Source organism: Heterodontus francisci, chromosome 7 (assembly GCF_036365525.1).
Source record: "Heterodontus francisci isolate sHetFra1 chromosome 7, sHetFra1.hap1, whole genome shotgun sequence".
Classification (NCBI taxonomy): domain Eukaryota; kingdom Metazoa; phylum Chordata; class Chondrichthyes; order Heterodontiformes; family Heterodontidae; genus Heterodontus; species Heterodontus francisci.
This window is the reverse complement of record NC_090377.1, coordinates 36147680-36158644: the sequence shown is the minus strand read 5'-3', so window position 1 is coordinate 36158644 and position 10965 is coordinate 36147680. Positions and strand designations below refer to the sequence as shown.

Below are 10965 nucleotides of genomic sequence, written 5' to 3'. Positions count from 1 at the left end.
GGTCTAGCAGCATCTGTGGAGAGAGAAGCAGAGTTACTATTTCAGGTCAGTGACCCGTCTTCAGAGCTGACCAATATTAGAAATGTAAAAGGTTGTAAGCAAGTAAAGCGGGGGTGGGGCAAGAGATAACAAAAGAGAAGGTGTTGATAGGACAAGGTCACAGAGAATAACTGACCAGGAGGAGTGAATGGAGGAGTTGGATTAAAATAAGAAGTTATAAGGGCTTTAGACATAGGTTTATCTGAATAGTGTTTAAGATTTAGTTTTAATAAATAATTAACATGTTGCTCTCTAAAGATACCTAGTTTGGTCTGTTATATTCCAAGGGTTACTGGAGTATTTAATTTGGCTGCTTTCCGGTTGGATGGGAAAACTTAAATCATATGCTGCGACCTGTGGAATGATGAGACTGAATTGACAGTGCATTGCTCCCGTCGTGGTCGTAACCCTAACCACCACTGCGTCTCAGTGGTACTTAATTTTGTGTTCTGGTAAATTGTTTTACATACAGACACAATCACAACCAATTGATGAAAACAAATACATCATTGGAAGATGTCAGATATATTTTGATCTATATGGAAGCATTCCTCTATATCATTAAAATTTCCCAATAACTTCAGGAAACCACAAGAGGCCCACTGCAAAGTACCCAGGGACTCACAAGGCCTGACATAAGAAATCTCACTTTAAGAAATGACCACTTTAGGCAGAAGGAACGAGGTCATTGAGAAGTTGACCTCCAATGATGTTCAGGAATTATTAGCTATAAATTTGCCAGCTTTAGTTAACTAAACAAAATTTGTAAAGTAAAATTCTTGGGATTCCAGAGTAGGCTTGTCAAAGTAAAATTTAATTTTGCATAGAATTACATAGAAGATATGCATAGAAACAGGCCATTTTACCCAACTAATCTGTGCTTGTGTTTATATTCCACATGAGTCTGCTCCCATCCAATAACTTAAACATGAGGTGCATGATCTAAAGCCACCCCCTCCCACTCAGTAGGGTTGACAACTCTCCCAACATAGCATACATGTAATGCACAGAATACCTTATGATGATATTGTTATAAGAGGCTTCTATGTTTTTAAATATGTTTTTAAGGACTTATACCTAAATTGTGGAAATAGATTCATTTGGAAGCCTGACGAAAGGCTGGACTTTTTTTTTTCAATGGGTCATTGAAAGGACACTTGACTGAAAACACTAGAAGAATCAGGAGTGCTAAAAACAACTTTGACTGGCGATCACCTGCCTTAAAATAAATAAACAACAGGAACCTTTGACTAAGGGGAGATGTTTACAGAGAAGCCACATGTCAAGTTTGATGGCGGTCAAGAGGTTGACTTTCTGTTTTGGGGTTTGGATTGTTTTCAGTTCAATTAGGGTGTGAACTGTTTTGAAGACAATTGGTGTTTTGCCTGCCCCCAGCTCATCTTTCCTGAACCTCTCTAAGAGACCCTGAGAAGTCCAATCTGTCAGCTCCTCTTTCCTCCTGCCTTTGGAAAACAAATGATTCAAGTGTGTGCTGGCTGAAACCCCTGAAGCCACATTTCTCCTGGAAAAACTTGCCAGATTATTTCTCGACGCCGCCTGAAAACGACTGCTGCAGAAAAGATCCCAATGACCCGTCACCATATACCCGGACACCAGACCAAAAGGGACAACTGACATCCTTCCATATCTTCTTGTTTTTCAAGAATTAGCAAGTATTTGGCCTAAGTTGTTTTTTTTTTACTTTCCCTTGTAACAGATCTCTGCAGAGAGAATTTCTGTATTTTTTTTCAGTGTGTGTGAGAGTTTGTGTGTGGGGGATTTTAAAATGGAACTTTCATATTTCAATCTGTGTATTAATGCTTTGCTTCATTACTGGATAAGTTTTGTTTTATAATAAACTGATAATTTTGTTATTTATTAAAGAAACCTAGTTTGTGTAGTTTATTCTGGGATAAAGAGTACAGCAGATGATTGACTGCATCGGTAACTGGGTAAACATTGAAATATATGTTGTGACCCGCGGAGAAGAGGAACTAGAAAAGACAGTGCACTCCTCCTACCTCAGCCGTAACAATATCATTTGAAACATGCATTATGCAGTAAATTTCTAAATTTGCATAAGTGGAGAGGTCTGTCTCTTGTGCAAAGTGGAAAATGATGCATTGTTGTTGGTGATCAAAGTGCCTCGTTGCTGCAATGGACTTGAGAAACTTAAGGTTACTAGATCCCCAAATCCAGCCAGTCCTGCATCCCTTTGCTGTATCCCTGGGTTCTGCTGAAGTGACATCTGCAATGATCAATCCACAATGTTAATCTGTTCTAGGTGTTGCCTGGCAAATGGATCGGACAACAGGCATGCAAGAATGCACAGCTGCAATCTGCTCAGCTATCCCACAATATAAATGACAGCCCTGCTTGTGTAGTATGAGCACTATCCTGCTCCTAATTAATTACTTTAAGAACCCTTTTTTTCTCCCCATAAGCTATTTATAATTGTCAACTTGGTGGAAAAATTATTTTATTATTATATCAACACCAATAAAGCCAGATTAAAGCAAGCTAGTTTCTTTCATCTTATAAATAGTTTATAACGGGGTTGTCCAACAAACAACCCGTGGGCCAGAATCCGGTCCGCCAAAGTTTTCTGTCTGGTTCACCAATTGATTCTAGAGTATCGCTTTGGATCCGATACCAACTGATCTTAGAGGTTTTACCAAAAAATACACACACATACGAAAACTACTTTTAGTATTGTATGGAAACAGACAGGAAGTAGCTGCTGCCTGGAAGCCAGGGTCATGGGCGGGGGGCAGTTATGGGGGTGAATATGCTCCATCCAATGCAGAGTGGTGCATGCAGTTCTACTGCTGGGTGTGTCCCGAGCTCGGGTTCCGGGGCAGCGATAGCAGGTGGTGGCCGGATCACGGGCTGGAACCGCGGGCCAAAGGTAAGGACGGAAAGCCTGGGCCCGGGGGAGGAAAAGCCCGAGGCCTGACACCTGGCTGCTTCAGAGGTTTCAGCTGGTGGACTTGGCCGGATCCTGCGGCCTCTGTCCTTGGGCTGTGGTCAGTCTGCCCCAAGGGTTGGTTAAAAGAAGATTAAGGCTTGATCTAATCAAGGACTTTAAGATGATTAAAGTATTGATTGGATAGATTTCCTTTGGTGAAGGGTGTCCAGAACAAAGGGGAAGAACCTTAAAGTTAGAGCCAGGGCATCCAGGGGTGATGTTAGGAAGCACTTCTTTACACAAAGGGTAGCGGAAATCTGGAACTCACTCCCCCAAAAAGCTGTTGAGGCCAGGGGTCAATTAAAAATATCACAACTGAGATTGATAGATTTCTGTTGGGTAAGGGTATTAAGGGTAATGAAACCAAGGAGTGTAGATAGAGTTAAGATACAGATCAGCTTTAGTCTAAATGAGTAGTGGAGCAGGCTCAAGGGGCTGAATGGCTTTTTCTTGTTTCTATGACTGGCCATAAGATAAAGGCCTGCTACTCGACCCGAACCCGACGGGACCCTGTGACATGTGTCAGGTTTAGGTTGGGTCGCTCTTCCAGGTTTGGCTTTTGAGCTCAGGTTGGGTCGGGCCGGGTCCGGGTCGGACGCACACAAAAACTGTAATTGGACTTGAAAGGTTGTTTAAAAAGATGAAGATTGGAGCCACAAAGTCAACAATTGTTTGGTCACAAGTTAAACAGAAACCAGTGAGTAGCTGAGATACAGAGACCAGGAAAGTCCTGAGTGATTAATTATCATAAAATATACAGTATTTATATAAAAAATATAAAATAATCAGTCAGGACTCTAGTCTGCACACATACAGTACAGTGGATAAACATGCAGCAAGTATTTCAACCTGTAAAGCGGGAGTCTAGGTAATGTATAATAATATTTTCTGAGCCTTTGGGCAATTGCTGTGTTTATTTTAAACAATACAGATATTGGTACAATGTTGCACAATCTGTCTGGGAACAACTCCATGGGTTTCTGTTTAACTCGTGACCAAACAAAAACCAATCTTCATCTTTTTAAACAACCTTTCAAGTCCAATTACAGTTTTTGTTGCTTGTCTGCACAAACTGCAAAAGTGAAAAACGGATTCGGAATCGGAAGGTAGGTAAAATGAACATTCCAGTGGTCGGGCCGGACGCGGGAAAAAAATGGAAGGACTCGGGTCGGGTCGGGCTCGGGTCCAATGTGGTTCTGTCGGGTTCGGGTCGGGTTTTTTTTTTCTAGACCTGAGCAGGCCTTTACCATCAGGTACATGGATACTGGGGCTAGGGGTTTGGTTCTGATGTTTCTGTTTGTGTTTGCCTGCCATTTTAGGAATGGTTCCGAACCAAATCTAGGAGTCCAGCATCCATGAGCCACTTGTAGGTTTGGCTATCGACTTCAAAATTCTTAATTTGAAGTATCGATATGTCTTCTCATTTAAAGCTTGTTCACAAAAATGCACATTTTTGTTGTTTTGATTAATACCAAGATAAATTTCTAATGCCCTTATCTTTCCAAAATTTGCTCACCGACCCCTAATGTAGGACAAAAATTGTAATGTGGCCCCTCAAGCAAAAAGCATTGGACGCCCCTGGTTTATAACATTATTAATACAAACAAAATGCATATATATAATATTATGGTGATTTAAGGTCATTTGGACACAACCAATCTAATCAGTAAAGGTAAACAGTTGCTTAACTTGTTTGCTGAATTATTTGATCTTGTATTGCAAAACATTTGCTAAGCAACTTGTTTTGATTCTCTGTTCTGTTAATGTTTGAAATCAATAGGAAAAGTAGCAATCACGTGGATTTTAATAAGCTGGTTAAACCAGTCAATTTTTACTTTTCTTTGACAATGGGGAGTTCAAGCTTCTGTTCCTATTTCATTCATTTTCAAAAAAATATTTCATAATTGTCAGCATAGAATTGAAAAATACAGAAGTCTTTATTTAACAATGGACAGTATTCTGTAAAATTTACAGGCCGCTTCATCAATCATTTTACAAGATAAGGCTGCATTTTCTGCCATTACTGTGCCCGGTGTATCAGCTTATGAAGTAAAAATGGGAATGAGACCTGTAATGCAAGACCTCCACCCTCCACCTTTTTTCATATGCTGCACATTAGCAACAAACAAATGGATGGAGTTTTCAAATTATAGGGAAACCTAGCAGAATGAATCAACTGTGCCTTTCAAGCCATTTCTTGCCTTTGTACTGGATGCATCACGGCTAATTACTGCCGTTTTATATATATAAATCCAAGGCTGCCAGGTAATCAGCAGTATACGACCTCGGCATAGATTTCCTGCATAATGTTTTGGCATTTGTGTTCTGTTTAACTTTTCATTTTTATTCTTGTTGGCTGTTACGTTCTCATCGGACTTCCTGCCAATTACTGATTCCCCAATTCCCCTGCACACCCACTCTAGCATCATTACGAGCATCACTATGGATGTGCGCTAGTGTAGTGGTTATGTTACTGGACGAGTAATCCAGAGGGCTTGATGTATAGTACAGAGAATGTGACTTTGACTTCCACCCTGGCAGTTTGAGAATTTGGATTCCATTAAAACAATCTGGAGACAGAAACTTAAGACCAAAAACTGTTGAATTATTGTAAAAACCCAACTCATTCAATAATGTCATTTAGCGGAAGAAAACATATTTTTGGTCTATAGTCTCATCTAAATGTGACTTCAGATCCACACCAACATGGTGAATTTTGAATTAATAGCCTAGAAAACTATTTATTTGTTGTATGAAACCACCGCCAACAATCATATTTGCAGGCATTGCATATATGCAACTGTGTTGGCATATTTCCACCTCTGCAACATTGTCTGTCTCTGTTCCTGCCTCCGCTTTTCTGCTGCTGAAACCTCTGTTACTTGTCGATAGGAGCGTTATCAAACAATGCTCTCCTTGCTGGCCTCTCAACTTGCACCTTCCATAAATTTGAGCTCATCCAAAACAATGCTGCCTGCATTCCAACTTGCACCAAGTCCGGTTCACGCATCACCTCCTATGTGCTTGCTGACCAACATTGGTTCACAGTCTGTCAATACCTCAATTTTTAAAATTCTTATCCTTGATTTCAAATCCTTCTATAGCCTTGCCCTGCCCCATCTCTGAAACCTCCTCTAGCCACAATTTTCAAGACCTCTGTTCTACTCCAATTCTGACCTCTTGCGCATTCCTGATGTTCATCACTCTACCACTGGTCGCCATGCATTCAGCTGCCTAGACCCTAATCTCTGGAATTCCCTCCCTAAACATCTCTGCCTCTCTACCTCTCTTTCTTCCTTTAAGATACTCCCTAAAACCTACCTCTTTAAATAAGATTCTGGTCATCTGTCTTTTTAACTTCTTATGTAATTTGGTGTTAAATTTAGTTGGTTAATTCTCCTGTGAAGTCTCCTGGGATGTTTTACTGTATTAAAGGCACTATATAAATGCAAGTATTTGTCCTTTTCTCAGAGTCCAGGCCAGCAAAAAGTCAAAAACAGAGCTATGGTATTTCCTGTCAAGGTACCTGCTGTGTCCATTCACCATAAAGCTTGCACTACCAAGACTGATTATGACTTAAGGTGCATCTGGAATCTTTCTTGAGGCTTTCAGCCTTACCGTGACAATTCCCTTAAATTAGCCCCATTCCTTTAAACTTCACTGATACACAATTTGCTCCTCCCACCAGAGTGCTCCCGACACCTGTTCAAATCTATATCTGGATCTGTGAATAATTAGGTAAATTGTCTGATTCAGAAATTTGAAAGCGTTACGACCTAGGCAGGAGGAGTGCACTATCTTTTCTAGTTTCACTTCTCCACAGGTCATAACACATGCTTAAATGTTTACCCAGAAACCGATGCGATCAATTATATACTCTACTTTTAATCCCTGAATAAAATACACCAAACAGGTTTCTTTAATAAACAACAAAATTATCGGTTTATTATAAAACGAGACTTAGCCAGTAATGAAGCAAAGCATTAACACTCAGATTGAAACAAGAAAGTTCCCTTTTTCCCTTCGCCCCTCACATATACACACACACACAAATACCCCCCCAGTTAACTGAAAAAGAGATTTTCTCTTTAGAGCTCTGTTACAAAAAAAATAATTTGGCCAAATACTTGCTAATTCTTGAAGAAAAAAAATGTGGAAAGATGTCAATTGTCCCTATATTCTGGCATCCCAAATATGCATAGACAGCTTTCACTGGGATATTCCTAGAACAGTTCTTTTCAGGCAATGCTGAGGATCAGTTTGGCAGGCTTTCCAAGAGAAATGCAGCAACAGAGGTTTCTGGCAGGCCTTTCAGGAGGAATGCAGCATCAATTTCTCTATTGCTTATACTTGCTTCTAAGAGTTTCTCAAAGAGATGGAAAAGCTGGCAGGCTTTTCAAAGAGATGGAAAAAGCTGAGCTGAGGTTTTGTTCTTGGCAAGATGATTTTTAAACTCCTTTCAAAACACTTTCCATACCCCAACTGATTGTCCAAAGCAAAACCAAAACAATGGGCTGAAGATCAGTGGTAAGCTTCGAAGATGGCAGCCCGCAGGCATAGGTTTTACACTACGGAGCTACGGCGGCGATATTAGATGCGGTGGCTCATTTACATGGATGGAGCAGACCTTACCTCCCCTCTCCGATGATGTGGAGGAGGTGTGCGCTCCATCCCCAGCAATGGCGTTCAGTGCCATTTTTAAAGGGCTTAGAGTCCCTACTGAAAGTTTTAATTTTTAAAGAAACAATGCATTTTAAACTATTAAAAATAATTCAAAAGATCTATCCAGCCCCTTTCCCACACCCCCAATAGCCTTACATATCATTCCTGCCCTCTCCCCCGCCCCCACAAAATACCTACCTTGAGTATCTGACCTTCCCACCCCCACAAAGTTCAGAAACGTTTACCTTTACCCCTTCCCATCACCCCCTTGACCAATCAGGTAAGTTTTTTTCCCTCTCCGCACCCCGCCCCCCCCATCCCACTTTGAAATACTTACCTCCTCACCAGTGTCTTGCATTGGGTCTCCAGTTGGAGATTGGACGGCGTGGGAGTGCCGATCACCAGCCGAAATATGGGACCGGGACAGATGACATGACGAGGTAAATAATTATTCCTTAATTTTAATACATTACCATATTGAAATGATGGTGCCGTTGCCAAGCGGTGGGGGCATGCAACGAGGCCTCGACGCTGCCAGTAATATGAGGCGGGGCCTATGCGGCATGATGCCCGTAGTGCTCCTCGCCCAGAGGCATTTTCCAGGCCCTCCTACCAAGACCTCTGATGTCAGGGGGGCTGGTAAAATTCAGCCCAATATCTCAAGAGTCAAGCCTCCTGACCCCTATAAATATTAACCTGTCTCTTCTCTGTAAACATCTTTCCCAGGTCAAAAAACCCCTGCTGGGTACCTGTCTGAAGACAGGTGACTTCCAGTAAATGATGTTTTCAAACAACCTCTCAGTGACCCTTTCAAAAAAGATCCATGGAATACTTTTCAGTTTTAAAACACAAGTCCTCAAAATTTTACAAAAAATTGAAGTACTTTTGTAACGAAAGTTATTAGTCTTTAAAGCGGCACAGTGTGTGCACCCAACAATTGCTGGCAGTATGCAGATTATGATGTCAGTCGGTGTGCAATGCTGATTTGAGGCCAGTGCTGTCAGTTGCAAATTCAATTTTCCCCCTATCTTAACCTCGCACAGCTGAACACACATGAAACAAAATGAATTAGAGATCCAAGGGATTAGGGGGAATGAGGAATTGAAGGAAATTAGTATTAGTAAGAAGGTTGTATTGGAGAAATTAATGGGGTTGAAGGTGGATAAGTCCCCAGAACCTGATATTCTCCATGCCAAAGTGTTGAAAGAGGTAGCTATGGAGATAGTGGATGCATTGGTGATCATCTTCCAAAATTCTATAGATTCTGGAGCGGTTTCTGCAGATTGGAAGGTTGCAAATGTCACCCCACTATTTAAGAAGGGAGGGAGAGAGAAAACAGGGAATTACAGACCTGTTAGCCTTACATCAGTCCTTACATCAAATGATAGAATCTATTCTAAAGGATGTGATAAATGGACACTTGGATAATAATGATCTGATTGGGCACAGTCAAAATGGATTAATGAATGGGAAATCATGTTTGACAAACCTGCTGGAGTTTTTTGAGGATGTTACGAACAGAATTGATAAAGGGGAGTTGATGGACGTGGTATACTTGGATTTTCAGAAGGCTTAAAGAGGAAATTAACGCAATAGTGAGGAAGGATATTAGCTCTGACGATGTGGAATCTGTATGGGTAGAGCTGAGAGACACTCAGGGGCAAAAAACGTTAGTGGGGGTTGTATATAAACCCCCAAACTATAGTGGTGAGGTTGGGAATGGCATAAAACAGGAAATTAGAGACTCATGCGATAAAGGAACATCTGTAATTATGGGTGACTTTAATCTGCATGTAGATTGGGCAAATCAAATTAGTAACATACCGTCGAGGAGGAATTCTTGGAGTGCATACGGGATGGTTTTCTGGACCAATATGTTGAGGAACCAACTAGAGAACAGGCCATCCTAGACTGGGTATTGTGTAATGAGAGAGGAATAATTGACAATCTAGTGGTGCGAGATCCCTTGGGGATGAGCGACCATAATATAATAGAATTCTTCATCAAGATGGAGAGTGACATAGTTGATTCTGAGACTAGGGTCCTGAATCTTAGTAAAGGAAACTACGAAGGTATGAAGCGTGAGTTGACTATGACGGATTGGGAAACGTTACTTGAAGGGATGATGGTGGATAGGCAATGGCAAACATTTAAAGTACGCATGGATGAACTGCAACAATTGTTTATCCCTGTCTGGTGCAAAAGTAAAACGGGAAAGGTAGCCAAACCATGGCTTACAAGGGAAATTAGAGATAGCACTAGATCCAAGGAAGAGGCATATAAATTTGCCAGAAAGAAACAACAGACCTGAGGATTGGGATCAGCTTAGAATTCAGCAAAGGAGAACCAAGGAATTGATTTCTTTCTTTTGGGCCTCCTTATCTCGAGAGACAATGGATATGCGCCTGGAGGTGGTCAGTGGTTTGTGAAGCAGCGCCTGGAGTGGCTATAAAGGCCAATTCTGGAGTGACAGGCTCTTCCACAGGTGCTGCAGAGAAATTTGTTTGTTGGGGCTGTTGCACAGTTGGCTCTCCCCTTGCGCCTCTGTCTTTTTTCCTGCCAACTACTAAGTCTCTTCGACTCGCCACAATTTAGTCCTGTCTTTATGGCTGCCCGCCAGCTCTGGCGAATGCTGGCAACTGACTCCCACGACTTGTGATCAATGTCACACGATTTCATGTCGGAATTGATTAAGAAGGAGAAAATAGAGTACGAGAACAAGCTTGCGGGGAACATAAAAACTGACTGTAAAAGTTTCTATAGGTATGTGAAGAGAAAAAGATTGGTGAAGATAAATGTAGGTCCCTTACATTCAGAAACAGGGGAATTTATTATGGGGAACAAAGAAATGGCTGACCAACTAAATGCATACTTTGGTTCTGTCTTCACAAAGGAGGACACAATATCATACCAGAAATGTTGGGGAACACAATACTTAGTGAGAGAGAGGAAGTGAAGGAAATCAGTACTAATAGAGAAATGGTATTGGGGAAATTGATGGGATTGAAGGCTGATAAATCCCCAGGGCCTGATGGTATGCATCCCAGAGGACTTAACGAAGTGGCCCGAGAAATAGTGGATGCATTGGTGGTCATCTTCCAAGATTTTATAGACTCCGGAACAGTTCCTACAGATTGGAGGGTAGCTAATATAACCCTGCTATTTAAAACTGGAGGTGGAGAGAAAGCAGGAAATTATAGACCGGTCAGCCTGACGTCAGTAGTGAGGAAAATTCTAGAGTCCATGATCAAAGATTTTAGAGCAATGCACTTAGATAACAGTGGTAGAATCAGGCA

General features: G+C 41.3%; 1 protein-coding gene across 2 annotated transcripts in view; it reads left to right on the top strand.

The window, feature by feature from the left end:
- The first annotated feature begins 4044 nt into the window (after nucleotides 1-4044).
- kynu (kynureninase) overlaps nucleotides 4045-10965 on the top strand; it is a 283739-nt gene continuing 276818 nt past the window's right edge. For both annotated transcript variants that reach the window (XM_068035006.1, XM_068035003.1), the window contains exon 1: nucleotides 4045-4113. The gene's annotated coding sequence lies outside the window, so the exon portion shown is untranslated. The remainder of the gene's footprint in view (nucleotides 4114-10965) is intronic.